This window comes from Eptesicus fuscus, chromosome 1 (assembly GCF_027574615.1).
Source record: "Eptesicus fuscus isolate TK198812 chromosome 1, DD_ASM_mEF_20220401, whole genome shotgun sequence".
NCBI classification, from domain to species: Eukaryota; Metazoa; Chordata; class Mammalia; order Chiroptera; family Vespertilionidae; genus Eptesicus; species Eptesicus fuscus.
In genome coordinates this window covers 1818234-1833630 of record NC_072473.1, presented here as the reverse complement: position 1 = coordinate 1833630, position 15397 = coordinate 1818234, and the positions used below count along the sequence as shown (strand labels likewise).

At 56.6% G+C, this 15397-nt stretch overlaps 1 protein-coding gene across 1 annotated transcript in view; it reads right to left on the bottom strand.

Annotated features, from left to right (window-relative positions):
• Positions 1 to 15397, bottom strand: part of STS (steroid sulfatase) — a 74636-nt gene that overhangs the window by 58509 nt on the left and 730 nt on the right. The window lies entirely within an intron of this gene.

Here is a 15397-nt window from a genome sequence, read left to right as displayed (position 1 = left end):
TGTCTCTCGCACATCAATGTTTCTCTCTTCTCTCTCTCTCTCTCTCAAAAAAAAAAAAAAAAAAAGCAATGGAAAAATATCCTCGGGCGAGAAGGAACAAAAATAAAAATAAATGAAATATTTTTAAACATAAATAAATACACCGAAACCGACGCAGCCTGTGAGAAAGTGTTGGGGCCCGTGGCCCTGAGGGTATTTCTCCCACTGCTTTTCAGAGAGCGTGGAAGGGAGGGGGGAGAGCGTGAGCGAGCGAGCGAGCGAGAGAGAGAGAGAGAGAGAGACATCCACGTGAGAGAGACACACGGACTGGTCACCTCCCCGCACGCGCAGCCCTGGGGGGCGGAGAGCGAACCCGCAACCCAGCTACGCGACGCGCCCCGGACCGGGGCTCGGACCCGCTGCCCTGCGGTCGATGGGCCGGCTGCGCTCTAACCATTGGGCTAAACAGGCCAGGGCGCGAGAGAGAGAAAAAATAATAAAGTTTCAACAAAGCGTGAAATGGCTGCGAATTCCTTCTCCGGTTTGCTTTTCAGAAGAGCAACGGAGAGTAAGCTTCAAAGAACCGCGGTCTGTCGTGGACGCAAACGTATGTACGTTCAACTGCGTCCAGCTTAGAAGCAGTAGGTGTGATACTGTGGTACACCAGTGGCCGGAATTCGTGCACAGGGCCGGGGGGGGGGGCCGGAGGGGGGGTGTCCCTCAGCCCGGCCTGCACCCTCTCCAATCTGGGACCCCTCGGGGGATGTCTGACTGCCTATGGGATCGGGCCTAAACCGGCAGTCGGACATCCCTCTCGCAACCCGGGACCGCTGGCTCCCAACCGCTGACCAGCCTGCCTGCTTGATCGCCCCCTAACCACTCTGCCTGCTGGCCTGCTCACCCCCACCTGCCCTCCCCGCCGGCCTGCTCGCCCACACCTGCCCTCCCCGCCGGCCTGCTCGCCCCCACCTGCCCTCCCCGCCGGCCTGCTCGCCCCCACCTGCCCTCCCCGCCGGCCTGCTCACCCCCACCTGCCCTCCCCGCCGGCCTGCTCGCCCCCACCTGCCCTCCCCGCCGGCCTGCTCGCCCCCACCTGCCCTCCCTGCTTGCCCCTATCTGCCCTCCCCGCCGGCCTGCTCGCCCCCAGATGCCCCCACACCGGCCTGATTGCCCACAACTGACCCCCCACCACCGGCCTGATCACCCATAATTGCTCCCTCCCACCAGCCTGATCACCCCCAACAGCCCCCCACTGGCCTGATCACCCACAAATGCCCCCCGTGCTGGCCTGCTCGCCCCCAACTGCTCCCCCCCGCCGGCCTGATCACCCCCAACTGCTCCCCCGGCTGGCCTGATCACCCCCAACAGCCCCCCCAACCAGCCTGATTACCCAGAACTGCCCCCCCACCGGCCTGATCACCCACAACTGCCCCCCCCACCGGCCTGATCATCCCCCCATGTCCCCCCCACCGGCCTGATCACCCCCCCATGTCCCCCTCGCCGGCCTAATCACCCACAACTGCCCCCCCCCACCGGCCTGATCACCCCCAATGCCCCCCCCCACTGGCCTGATCACCTATAACTGCCTCCCCGCCGGCCTGATCGTCCACAACTGCCCCCACACCGGCCTAATCACCCACAACTGCCCCCCCCACCGGCCTGATCGTCCACAACTGCCCCCCCACCGGCCTGATCGCCCCCAACTGACCCCCCACTGGCATAATCCCCCACCAGCCTGATCACCCACAACTCCTCCCTCCCACAGGCCTGCTCACCCACAACTGCCCCCACCACCGGCCTGATCACCCACAACTGTGACCCCCCTCTGGCCTGATCACCCCCACCGGCCCCCCACCAGCCTGATCCCCCACCAGCCTGATCCCCCACAACTGCCCCCCACACTGGGCCCCTAACCACCTCTACCTCGGCCCCGCCACCATGGCTCTGTCCAGAAGGACGTCCGGAAGGCCTCCCGGTCTAATTAGCATATCACCCTCCTATCAGCACAGATACGTTTCACGGATTCGATTTCCCCCTGGAATACGCGACGGCTCGCGCCGAATGCTCTGTTTGCTGGGATTTTTTTGTTTTTTTGTTTTTCCTGCCTCTGGCCTCGTCACGTTTCAGGATCCTCAAGCCTGAGCTTTCCAACGACCCCTTTAACGCAGACGCGGAGAAAGACGGTCGGTCTCTGGTCCCGGGTCCCCAAAAACCCTTTTTATTCCGGGCCGATGCTCAAATAAAAACATGGCAACACACTGGGGCGGGGGGCCATAAACATTAAAAAACACACACACACAACACACACACACAAAACAATTCAACGCGACAGGTCCGCACGGACAAGCTTTCATCCTTCCCACAGAAGACAGTTTAGAACAAACTCCCCTCGCTAAGAATTAGCTCCTCAATTTCTTTAAAAAATATATGTTTTTATTGCTTTCAGAGAGGAAGGAAGGGGAGAGAGAGAGAGAGAAACATCCATGAGGAGAGAGAATCATGGACCGGCTGCCTCTTGCACGCCCCCGACTGGGGATCGAGCCCACAACCCGGGCATGTGACCTTGACCGGGAATCGAACCCGGGACCCTTCAGTCCGCAGGCCGACGCTCTAACCACTGAGCCACACCAGCCATATGCACGCCCCACACTGGGGATGCAGCCCACAACCCGGGCATGTGCCCTTGACCGGGAATCGAACCCGGGACCCTTCAGTCCACAGGGCGACGCTCTATCCACTGAGCCACACCAGCCATATGCACACCCCCTACTGGGGATCCAGCCCACAACCCGGGCATATGCCCTTGACTGGAATCAAACCCGGGACCCTTCAGTCCGCAGGCCGACGCTCTATCCACTGAGCCACACCAGCCATACGCACGCCCCACACTGGGGATGCAGCCCACAACCCGGGCCTGTGCCCTTGACCGGGAATCGAACCCGGGACCCTTCAGTCCGCAGGCCGACGCTCTATCCACTGAGCCACACCAGCCATATGCACGCCCCACACTGGGGGTCGAGCCCACAACCTGGGCATGTGCCCTTGACCGGGAATCGAACCTGGGACCCTTCAGTCCACAGGCCGACGCTCTATCCACTGAGCCACACCAGCCATATGCACACCCCACACTGGGGATCCAGCCCACAACCCGGGCCTGTGCCCTTGACCGGGAATCGAACCCAGGACCCTTCAGTCCGCAGGCCGACGCTCTATCCACTGAGCCACACCAGCCATATGCACGCCCCACACTGGGGATCGAGCCCACAACCCGGGCATGTGCCCTTGACCGGGAATCGAACCCGGGACCCTTCAGTCCGCAGGCAGACGCTCTATCCACTGAGCCACACCGGCCATATGCACACCCCACACTGGGGGTTCGAGCCCACAACCCGGGCCTGTGCCCTTGACCAGAAATTGAACCCGGACCCTAAAGTCCGCAGGCCGACGCTCTATCCACTGAGCCACACCAGCCATACGCACGCCCCACACTGGGGATCGAGCCCACAACCCGGGCCTGTGCCCTTGACCGGGAATCGAACCCGGGACCCTTCAGTCCGCAGGCCGACGCTCTATCCACTGAGCCACACCAGCCATATGCACGCCCCGCACTGGGGATGCAGCCCACAACCCGGGCCTGTGCCCTTGACCGGGAATCGAACCCGGGACCCTTCTGTCCACAGGCCGACGCTCTATCCACTGAGCCACACCAGCCATATGCACGCCCCACACTGGGGATCCAGCCCACAACCCGGGCATGTGCCCTTGGTCGGGAATCGAACCCGGGACCCTTCAGTCCGCAGGCCGACGCTCTATCCGCTGAGCCACACCAGCCATATGCACGCCCCACACTGGGGATGCAGCCCACAACCCGGGCCTGTGCCCTTGACCAGGAATCGAACCCGGGACCCTTCAGTCCGCAGGCCGACGCTCTATCCACTGAGCCACACCAGCCATGTGCACGCCCCACACTGGGGGGTCGAGCCCACAACCCGGGCATGTGCCCTTGACCGGAATCGAACCCTGGACCCTTCAGTCCGCAGGCTGACGCTCTATCCACTGAGCCACACCAGCCATATGCACGCCCCACACTGGGGGTCGAGCCCACAACCCGGGCATGTGCCCTTGACCGGGAATCGAACCCGGGACCCTTCAGTCCGCAGGCCGACGCTCTATCCACTGAGCCACACCAGCCATATGCACGCCCCACACTGGGGGGTCGAGCCCACAACCCGGGCATGTGCCCTTGACCGGAATCGAACCCGGGACCCTTCCGTCCGCAGGCCGACGCTCTATCCACTGAGCCACACCAGCCATATGCACGCCCCACACTGGGGATCCAGCCCACAACCCGGGCATGTGCCCTTGAACGGGAATCGAACCCGGGACCCTTCAGTCCGCAGGCCGACGCTCTATCCATTGAGCCACACCAGCCATATGCACGCCCCACACTGGGGGGTCGAGCCCACAACCCGGGCATATGCCCTTGACCAGGAATCGAACCCGGGACCTCCTGGTTCCTAGGTCGACGCTCTATCCACTGAGCCACGCCAGCCAGGGCCTAATTTTTTTTAATTTTATTTTTTTTGCATTAACCCTCACTGCGCGCACAGTTTAGTCCAGGACGAGACGCCAGCGGAAGCCTGAAGATTCCTTTTTCCCAGCCCATCCCCTCCCCGCCGCGACTCCCCGGCCGCGTCGTCCCGGTTTATCTCCACATCTGAGCCGCCGGGAAGAAGGAGAAAATAAGACCCGTCCAACTCACCACGTCGGAGGCGAGGAGGCTGCTCCCTGGAACCCGGACGGACAGACAGACGGACGGACGGACGGACAGACGGACGGGCGGTCGGACAGACAGGACGCGGTGTCTCCCCCGCCCGGCCTGCCCTCCGGTTATATGGGGCCACCCGCTGCCTGGTCCGTCCGTCATCCCCGGCCCGGGGGCAGCCGGAGAAACTTCTCATGAAAAAGCTATTCGGATGCCCGTGACCCTGGCCCGGCCTGCCCTCCGCCCCGACGTGTCTCAGACATCAGTCAGGCGGAAGGCGGCTTCCTGGCCGGGAGGGGACGCATCATCGGGCCCGACACGTGGCCGGCCTCTGAATGCATCAGATGGACCTGCTGGCATGCTGGAGTCAGGAAAGAAAAAAAAAAAAACCCACAAAAAAAACCCCAACACAAAAAACAGCAAGTTTCCAAGAGCCATTTCGGTGCATAGAGCAGAACAGGTGTCTGCAAACACTCAGGGGGGCACCCTCGGAGGCTGGGGGGCCCGGGCAGGTGCAGACCCGCCTCCGTCGGTCACAACGGCTCAGGTGCACCCTGGGCCCGGCGCTCGGAGGCCCGGCCAGCCCGCCAGCCTGCCGTGCCAGGGACGCCCACGGGCACGGCACCCCAAGGCCCCGAGGAATCCATTCCTCGCCGACGACACGCAGCCCCGGGCGGTGAGCCAGGCCCCCGTCAGCGCCAGGGGGCGGAGGCCGAGCCCTATCTTATCGGCGATGACGGAGGACGGACGTGGCCGGGGAGTGCGTGTTCACGGATCGGGGCGATCGGAACCCGGGACCCTACGAAAACCAGCTTCCCGTGGCTTCTGTCTTATTTTCCCCGGTTGCCATTCAATGGGCTTTGTTTAGGGAGAAAAAATAAAATAAAATAAAATCAAGCACTAACTGGTGTGGCTCAGTGGATAGAGCGTCGGCCTGCGGAGTGAAGGGTCCCGGGTTCGATTCCCGGTCAAGGGCATGTACCTCGGTTGCGGGCACATCCCCAGGTGGGGGGCGTGCAGGAGGCAGCTGATGGATGTGTCTCTCTCATCGATGTTTCTAACTCTCTATCCCTCTCCCTTCCTCTCTGTAAAAAAATCAATAAAATATGTAAAAAAACAATAAATAAATAAAAGCAAAAGGAACTGTCGTTGGTGTGGCTCAGTGGGTAGAGCGTCGGCCTGCGGACTGAAGGGTCCCGGGTTCGATTCCCGGTCAAGGGCATGCGCCTTGGTGGCGGGCACATCCCCAGGTGGGGGGCGTGCAGGAGGCAGCTGATGGATGTTTCTCTCTCATCGATGTTTCTGACTCTCTCTCCCTCTCCCTTCCTCTCTGTAAAAAATCAATAAAATATGTAAAAAAAAATAAATAAATAAAAGCAAAAGGAACTGTCGTTGGTGTGGCTCAGTGGGTAGAGCGTCGGCCTGCGGACTGAAGGGTCCCGGGTTCGATTCCCGGTCAAGGGCATGGACCTTGGTGGCGGGCACATCCCCAGTAGGGGGCGTGCAGGAGGCGGCTGATCGGTGTTTCTAACTCTCTCTCCCTCTCCCTTTCTGTAAAAAAAAAAAAAAAAAAATTCAATAAAATATATTTAAAAAAAACAAAAAAAGCCCAATTCTGCCTGCTTGTCTGCATGGAGCCAGGACTATAAATAACAGGCGGCTTATCGCGAACGGTTCCGTGTGCCTCGGGCCCCGGGGCAGGCGCGTCACTCAGGAACACGTCAGGTCACGTGCGGGCTGCTCACATAGTTGGCATTCTTTTTCCTTTTTTTCTTTTTTTTCCGTCAACCCTCACCTGAGGGTATTTGTTCCACTGATTTTCTTTTTAAGAGAGAGTGGAAGGGAAGAGGAGAGAGAGAGAGAGAGAGAGAGAGAGAGAGAGAGAGAGAGACATCAACAACAGAGACGCATCGGCGGGCTGCCTCCCACACGGGCCCCGACCGACCGGGGCTGGGCGTCGAGCCCGCAGCCCAGGCACGTGCCCTTGGCCGGAATCGAACCCGGGACCCGTCCGTCCGCAGGCCGAGGCTCCGTCCACTGAGACGAGGGTTGGTCTCTCGGGGTCTGATCGGCAGCGAACACCTGCATTGCAAGGATGCCGTAAAGATGTTATTCTTTTCGTTTTTATTTCGTTGTTATTATTTTGTTTATACTGTTATTGATTTCAGAGAGGAAGGGAGAGGGAGAGAGAGAGATAGAAACATCCATGGTGAGAGAGAATCATGGACCGGCTGCCTCCTGCACGCCCCCTACTGGGGATGGAGTCCACAACCCGGGCATGTGCCCTTGACCGGGAATCGAACCCGGGACCCTTCAGTCCAGCCAAACTGGCTAGGAGTAATGTTTTTAATTTAAATATATATATATATATTTTAATCATTTATTTATTTTTTTATTCATTTCAGAGAGAAAGGGAGAGGGAGAGAGATAGAAACATCCATGAGGAGAGAGAATCATGGACCGGCTGCCTCCTGCACGCCCCCTACTGGGGATGGAGCCTGCAACCCGGGCATGTGTCCTTGACCGGGAATCGAACCCGGGACCCTTCAGTCTGCAGGCTGATGCTCTACCCACTGAGCCACATCAGCCAGGGCAATAAAAAATATATATATTTTAAAAATTGTTTCTCCTTGTTCATTTTTTAGATCTTTCTTTCTTCCTTTATTCTCACTTTATATGCAAATATATATACATACATATACATATAAATGTGTGTGTGTGTATACGACTTTTGGATATACTAGTATACATTATATAAATTTCACATATATACATATATACATGTAAATGTGTATATATACATACAATTTCTTGATATACTAACATACATTATATAAATCTCATATATGTACATATATATACATGGGTGTGTATATATACACAGTTTTTGGATATACTGGTATGCATAATATAAGTAAATTTTATATATATATACATACATAAATGTGTGTATATATATATACAATTTTTGGATATACTACTATACCTAATATATATAAATTTTATATACATATATACATGTAAATGTGTGTGTATATATACAATTTTTGGATATACTAGTATACATAATATATATAAATTTTATATACATGTAAATGTGTGTATATATATATGCAATTTTTGGATATACTAGTATACATAATATATGTAAATTTTATATATATATTTACATATACATGTGAATGTGTGAGCATATACACAATTTTTGGATACACTAGTATACATAATATATATAAGTTTTATGTATATGCACATACACTGAGTGGCCATATTATTATGATCTCTGAAGGCATAATAATCTGGCCACTCAGTATGAGGCCCGGTGCATGAATTCGTGCATGGGTGGGGTCCGGCCAGCCTGTCCAGGGGGAGGGGACGTGGGCGGTCGGCCGGCCTGCCTGCTGGTCGAACTCCCGGTCGAGGGGACCATTTGCATATTAGCCTTTTATTCTATAGGATCGACACCGAGTGGCCAGGTTATTATGCGTTCAGAGATCATCATGATCTGGCCACTCCGTGTATAGGTACATATGTGTTTTTATATATAATTTTTTTCTTTATTGATTAAGGTATTACATATGTGTCCTTATCCCCCCCATTGCCCCCCCATCCCCCCCAATTCATGCCCTCACCTCCCTGGTGTCTGTGTCCATGGGTTAGGCTCATATGCATGCACACAAGTCCTGTGGTTGACCTCTCCCCCTTACCCCCACCCTCCCGTACCTTCTCATTTATGGAATTCTAGTGGCCCGGTGCACGAAATCTGTGCACGGCGGGGGAGGGGGTTCCTCAGCCCGGCCTGCACCCTCTCCAATCTGGGACCCCTCAGGGGATGTCCGACTGCCGGTTTAGGCCCAATCCCTCTCGCAATCCGGGACCGCCGGCTCCTAACCGCTCTCCTGCCTGCCTGCCTGATCGCCCCTAACTACTCTGCCTGCCAACCTGCTCACCCCCAACTGCCCACCCCGCCCCACCAGCCTTCTCACCCCCAACTGCCCCTGCACCAGCCTGCTCGCCCCCAACTGACCCCCCCTGCTGGCCTGCTCGCCCCCAACTGGTCCCACCCTGCCCAACTGCCCTCCCCTGCCGGCCTGATCACCCCTAACCACCTCTGCCTCGGTCCTGCCACCATGGTTTTGTCCGGAAGGATGTCCGGAACGTCTCCCGGTCTAATTAGCATATCACCCTTTTATTAGTATAGATAATGAACCACGTAAAATGATGAACAAATACAAATATATTTTATTTTGTTATTGATTTCAGAGAGGAAGGGAGAGAGGGAGAGAGAGAAACATCAATGATGAGAGAGAGAATCATTGACCGGCTGCCTCCTGCACACCCCACCCTGGGGACCGAGCCCGCAACCCGGGCACGTGCCCTTGGCCGGAATCGAACCCGGGACCCTTCAGTCCGCAGGCCGACGCTCTAGCCACTGGGCTACACCGACCAGGGCCATACAAATATATATATTTTTAAAATATATTTTATTGCTTTTTACAGAGAAGAAAGGAGAGGGAGAGTTAGAAACATCGATGAGAGAGAATCATCGATCAGCTGCCTCCTGCACACCCCCTACTGGGGATGTGCCCGCAACCCGGGCATGTGCCCTTGGCCGGAATCGAACCCGGGACCCTTCAGTCTGCAGGCCGACGCTCTAGCCACTGGGCCACACTGGCCAGGGCCATAGAAACATATTTTTAAAAAAGTGACTTGAGCCGTGTTTTCACGTCTTTGGGGAGCAGAAGAACAGAAGTCTCCCCGCCCCCATCCCCCATCCCTTCCTCCGCGGCCCCGAGGTTTCGGCAGCTCGGCCCCTCCCACCACCCAGTTCCCGTGGGTGAACACAATGGACGCGCCGACAGGAGCCGTGCCCGGGCCTGCTGGGGCTGCCACCGGGCAAAGGGGGGACCCCCTCTTCGAGGATCCCTGTCGCAGCTCGCCTGGCCTGTTCCTCACCCGAAACTGCGTGTTTGCTCGGCTCTCCAGCCACCTACACCAGGAGGGTCCAACGCCCAGACTCCTCTCCACGCCAACAACGCCCCTCAGGATCAACCAGGGCGCCAGGCCGGCCGGCCGGCGAGGCTCAGAGACTGAGCGTCGACCTAGGAACCAGGAGGTCAGGGTTCGATTCCCGGTCAAGGGCACAGGCCCGGGTTGCAGGCTCCATCCCCAGTAGTGGGGCATGCAGGAGGCAGCCGGTCCGTGATTCTCTCTCATCATGGATGTTTCTCTCTCTTCTCTCTCTCTCTCTCTCTCTCTCTCTCTGTCTCTCTCTCTCTCTCTCTCCCTTTCTCCCGCCCTCCCTCCCACTCTCTCTAAAAAGAAATGGGGAAAAAATACCCTTGGGTGAGGATTAACAACAACAAAAATTTAGCTCTAGCCCGGCCGGCGTGGCTCAGCGGTTGAGCATCGACCTAGGAACCAGGAGGCCAGGGTTCGATTCCCGGTCAAGGGCACAGGCCCGGGTTGCGGGCTCCATCCCCAGGAGGGGGGCGTGCAGGCGGCAGCCGGTCCGTGATTCTCTCTGTCATCATAGATGTTTCTCTCTCTCCCTCCCTCTCCCTTCTTCTCTGAAAGCAATCCTATCTAACAAAGAGGGAATATGCAAATTGACCGTCACTCCATCACAAAGCTGGCGGCACCCACAGTGGAGGCCGAGTTCCCATAAGGAGCCTTCACGAGCAATCAGCAGGGACCTGAGGCTGCGCCCCCCCCCCCCCACCCACGTGGGGCTTGACAGGGGACCTCAGGCCATGCCCCTGCCCGGCAGGGCTTGACAAGGGTGGGACCGGCCAGGTCTGGATCTAGCCCAATGGGGGGGGGGCGGGCGGCCAGGTCTGGGTCTCACGCGATGTTGAGGTGCACGTGGGTGGGCGGGGACTTGACTCTGGGTCCCGTGGCGCGCCCCAGACTCTGACAGGAGGAAGGTTTTCCTATCCATGTTGCTAATTTTCTTTCATCTCTGACACTTGTATGATAGGGAAAGGGCAAAGAGCAATATTCAATTATTTTCTCTAAGTCAGTGGTCGGCAAACTCGTTCGTCCACAGAGCCAAACATCAACAGGACAACGACTGAAATTCCTTTGGAGAGCCACATTTTTTAAACGTAAACTTCTTCGAATGCCACTTCTTCAACACAGACGCGCCCAGGCCGTGGTGTTTTGTGGAAGAGCCACACTCCAGGGGCCAGAGAGCCGCCTGTGGCTCGCGAGCCGCGGTTTGCCGGCCACGGCGCTAAGTAATCCCCTTTTGATGTGCACGAATTTCGTGCACTGGGCCACTAGTAAAAATATATATTTTTAAAAAGAGAGAGAGAGAGAGCACTGACCAGTGTGGCTCAGTGGATAGAGCGTCGGCCTGCAGACTCAAGGGTCCCGGGTTCGATTCCGGTCGAGGGCATGTACCTTGGTTGCGGGCACATCCCCAGTAGGGGGGGCGTGCAGGAGGCAGCTGATCGATGTTTCCAACTCTCTATCCCTCTCCCTTCCTCTCTGTAAAAAATCAATAAAATATATTTTTAAAAGAGAGAGAGAGAGAGAGATCTCAACGATAGCATCCCGGCTGCTGTGCAGTTTCGAAGGCTGGGTCCTGGCATTCGGAGCCCTGATCCCTTTTCAAAACAGGCCTCTGATCGGAGGAACCCACAGCCATGCCACGCCGTTGCAATCGTTCCAACAGGAAAGACGCACGCGTCTCTGGCGTTTGTATCTCTTTGTTTCCAGAACAAATGGAAGGAGCTGGTGAGCCCAGGACACGGAAGCTGCCCCACCCCGTGTCTGTGGGGTGAATCTGTAAAGAGTTGCATGCACTGTGTCCCCACCCGTCCCCCCCCGCAAAAAAAAAGGTATGTTGGAGTTCAAACTCCCAGAACCTCAGAAAGGGGCCTTATTTGAATACTAACTAGAGGCCCGGTGCACGAATTCATGCACGGGTGGGGTCCCTCGGCCTGGCCGGCGATCGGGGCTGATTGGGGCCGGCTGGCAGGGGGGTGGGGAGGGACCGCGGGAGGTTGGCGGGCTGCAGGAGGTTGGCTGTGGGAGCGCATTGACCACTAGGGGGCAGCTCCTGCATTGAGCATCTGCCCCCTGGTGGTCAGTACGTGTCATAGCTACTGGCCGGTCATCCGGTCGTCTGGCCGTCCAGTCATCCGGTCGTAACGATTGCTTAGGCTTTTATATCCTATACTAGAGGCCGGGTGCACGAAATTCGTGCATGGGGGGGGTGTGTGTCCCTCAGCCCAGCCTGCACCCTCTCCAATCTGGGACCCCTTGGGGGATGTCTGACTGCCCGGTAGGATCAGGCCTAAATGGGCAGTCGGACATCCCTCTCACAATCCAGGACTGCTGACTCCCAACTGCTCACCTGCCTGCCTGCCTGATCGCCCCTAACCACTTCTGCCTGCCAGCCTGATCACCTAACCACTCCCCTGCCAGCCTGATCGACGCCTAACTGCTCCCCTGCCAGCCTTATTGCCCCTAACTGCCCTCCCCTGCAGGCCTGGTCACCCCTAACTGCCCTCCCCTGCAGGCCTGGTCGCCCCCAACTTCCCTCCTCTGCTGGCCTGGTCACCCCTAACTGCCCTCCCCTGCAGGCCTGGTCACCCCCAACTTCCCTCCTCTGCTGGCCTGGTCACCCCTAACAACCCTCCCCTGCCAGCCTGATCGCTCCTAACTGCTCTCCCTTGCAGGCCTGGTCCCTCTCAACTGCCCTTCCCTGCTGGCCTGATTGCCCCCAACTGCCCTCCCCTGCAGGCCTAGATGCCCCCAACTGCCCTCCCCTGCAGGCCTGGTTCCCCCCAACTACCCTCCCTGAAGGCCTGATCACCCCCAACTGCCCTCCCCTGAAGGCCTGGTTCCCCCCAACTGCTCTCCACTGCAGGCCTGGGTCCCTCCCAACTGCCCTCCCTTACTGGCCTGATCACCCCTAACTGCCCTCCCTTGCAGGCCTGGTCCCTCCCAACTTCCCTCCCCTGCAGGCCATCTTGTGGCAGCCATCTTTGACCACATGGGGGCAGCCATCTTGTGTGTTGGGGGTGATGGTCAATTTGCATATTACTCTTTTATTAGATAGGATAATAGAGAGGTAATATGCAAATTAACCCTCACGCCCTCACAAGATGGCTGCTTATGACCAGGTCAGCTGGGGGGTTAGTGAGGGACGACCAAACGACTGAATAGCAGGCTGCGTGGGGCAATCAGGCCAGCGGGGGGTTGGGGGAGCCGTGAGGAACGACCAGGCCAGCAAGGGGGGCAGTTAGGGGCGACCAGGCAGGCAGGCAGGTGAGCGATTAGGAGCCAGTGGTTCAGGATTACGAGAGGGATGTCTGACTGCTGATTTAGGCCCGATTCCAGCAGTTGGATATCCCCCGAGGGGCCCCAGATTGGAGAGAGTGCAGGCCGGGCTGAGGGCCCCCCCCCACCCCAGTGCACGAATTTGGTGCACCAGGCCTCTAGTATATAGATAAGAGTCTTGTGGGGGGTTTTTATGGTTTTTTTAAAATATATTTTATTGATTTTTTACAGAGAGGAAGGGAGAGGGATAGAGATTAGAAACATCAATGAGAGGAACATCGATCAGCTGCCTCCTGCACGCCCCCCACCTGGGGATGTGCCCGCAACCAAGGTACATGCCCTTGACCGGAATCGAACCCGGGACTCTTCAGTCCACAGGCCGGCGCTCTATCCACTGAGCCAAACCAGTTAGGGCTTGCTTGTTTTTTTTTTAAATTTTTTAAAATATATTTTTATTCATTTCAGAAAGGAAGGAAGAGGAAGAGAGAGATAGAAACATCAATGATGAGAGAGGATCATGGATCGGCTGCCTCCTACACGCCCCCCACCGGGGACCGAGCCCACGACCTGGGCATGTATGCCCTTGACCGGGAATCGAACCCTGACCTCCTGGTTCATAGGTCCGCGCTCGACCACGGAGCCACGCCAGGTGGCCGAGCGTCTTGACTCAGGTATCGAGTGAACGTGGGGACATGAGGGTGGGTGGGAATCCATGAATCCCGCTGTCTTTGTCGAAAGAATAGATTCGGGCACAGAAATAGACGGAGAGAAGACAACAGGAGCAGATGGGGGTTAAGGAAGGCTGTGTACACGCCGAGGAGAGGGGCCGGCGGAGAAATGGAGGCCGCCGAGACCTTGACCTAGGCCCGTGGTGGGCAAACTCGTCAGTCCACAGAGCCAAATATCCGCAGTACCACGACTGGCATTTCTTTGGAGAGCCACATTTTTTTTTAAACAGGTCGATTAGAACCCCAATTCTAAAAAGACCTAAATTAATTGAAAATACGCTATTTGTAGTACGGGGCCTCACCTGCCTCGTGCCATCGGACATCCCATTTTACAGGTGAGGAGACTGAGGCACGGAGGTCCCACTGCCCCTCTGATGGATACGCTTGCCGAATGGGAGCGTCCCAGCCCACCAGAAATACGGCCTCGCGTTTTATTTATTTCCTTTACTTTAAATATGTTTTTCTTTCTTTCTTTTTTTTTTTTTTTTACAGAGAGGAAAAGAGAGGGATAGAGAGTCAGAAACATCGATGAGAGAGAAACATCGATCAGCTGCCTCCTGCACGCCCCCCACTGGGGACTGAAGGGTCCCGGGTTCGATTCCGGTCAAGGGCATGTACCTTGGTTGTGTGCACATCCCCAGTAGGGGGTGTGCAGGAGGCAGCTGGTCGATGTTTCTCTCTCATCATGGATGTTTCTATCTCTCTCTCCCGCTCCCTTCCTCTCTGTAAAAAAATCAATAAAATATGTTTTTTAAAAACACTTAAGATGAATGGCATGAATCTCTTTTCTTTTTTTTTCCTTTAAAATTGTGTATTTAAAATATGTTTTCATGCCCTAACCGGTGTGGCTCAGTGGATAGAGAGCGTCGGCCTGCGGACTGAAGGGTCCTGGGTTCGATTCCGGTCCAGGGCATGCACCTTGGTTGCGGGCACATCCCCGGTGGGGGGCGTGCAGGAGGCGGCTGGTCGATGTCTCTCTCATTGATGTTTCTAACTATCCCTCTCCCTTCCTCTCTTTAAAAAATCAATAAAATATATTTTTTTAAAAAAAGAAGAAATGATGTTGTGCCAGAACATTGATACATGGGTAAAAATAAAAAGGCAATTAAAAAAAATAAATATAAATTAAAAAGTCTTCCTAGGACACGTCTTTCCTACCAGACTCCGGCCTCGGGGCCTCGCCCGGGGACGGTGCACCATGCACCATGCACCAGACCGGGATGCCAGGCGATGCCCAGCAAAAGGCAGGTACCAAGGTTGCAGACCTTAGCGCCCCTGCGCATGCGCCTGGGCACCGAGGTCCTGGGACCGAGGCCCCGGTTGCACCTTGACCTGGAGGAGGCCCGCGGGGACGCCATCGCGCGCACCTCTGCACCCTTCCCCCAACAACCCTCCGTCCGCCCTGCGTCCAGATTGCAGCCATGCATGTGCCCCAAGTCGGCGACAGGGGCCCCTAGACTGACAGCATCCTCCCTGCCCCGCGGTCCCCGGGCTACAGCCCCAAAGCCCAGGTGCGCGTGCGCAGGACAGGCGGTCTCGAGCGAGCGCGCGTGCGCGGGAAACGGCGCGGGGCGCGTCCCCGAGTAGGGCCGAGTGCGCGTGCGCGCGCCGCCCCAGGTCCCGCGGATGGAGG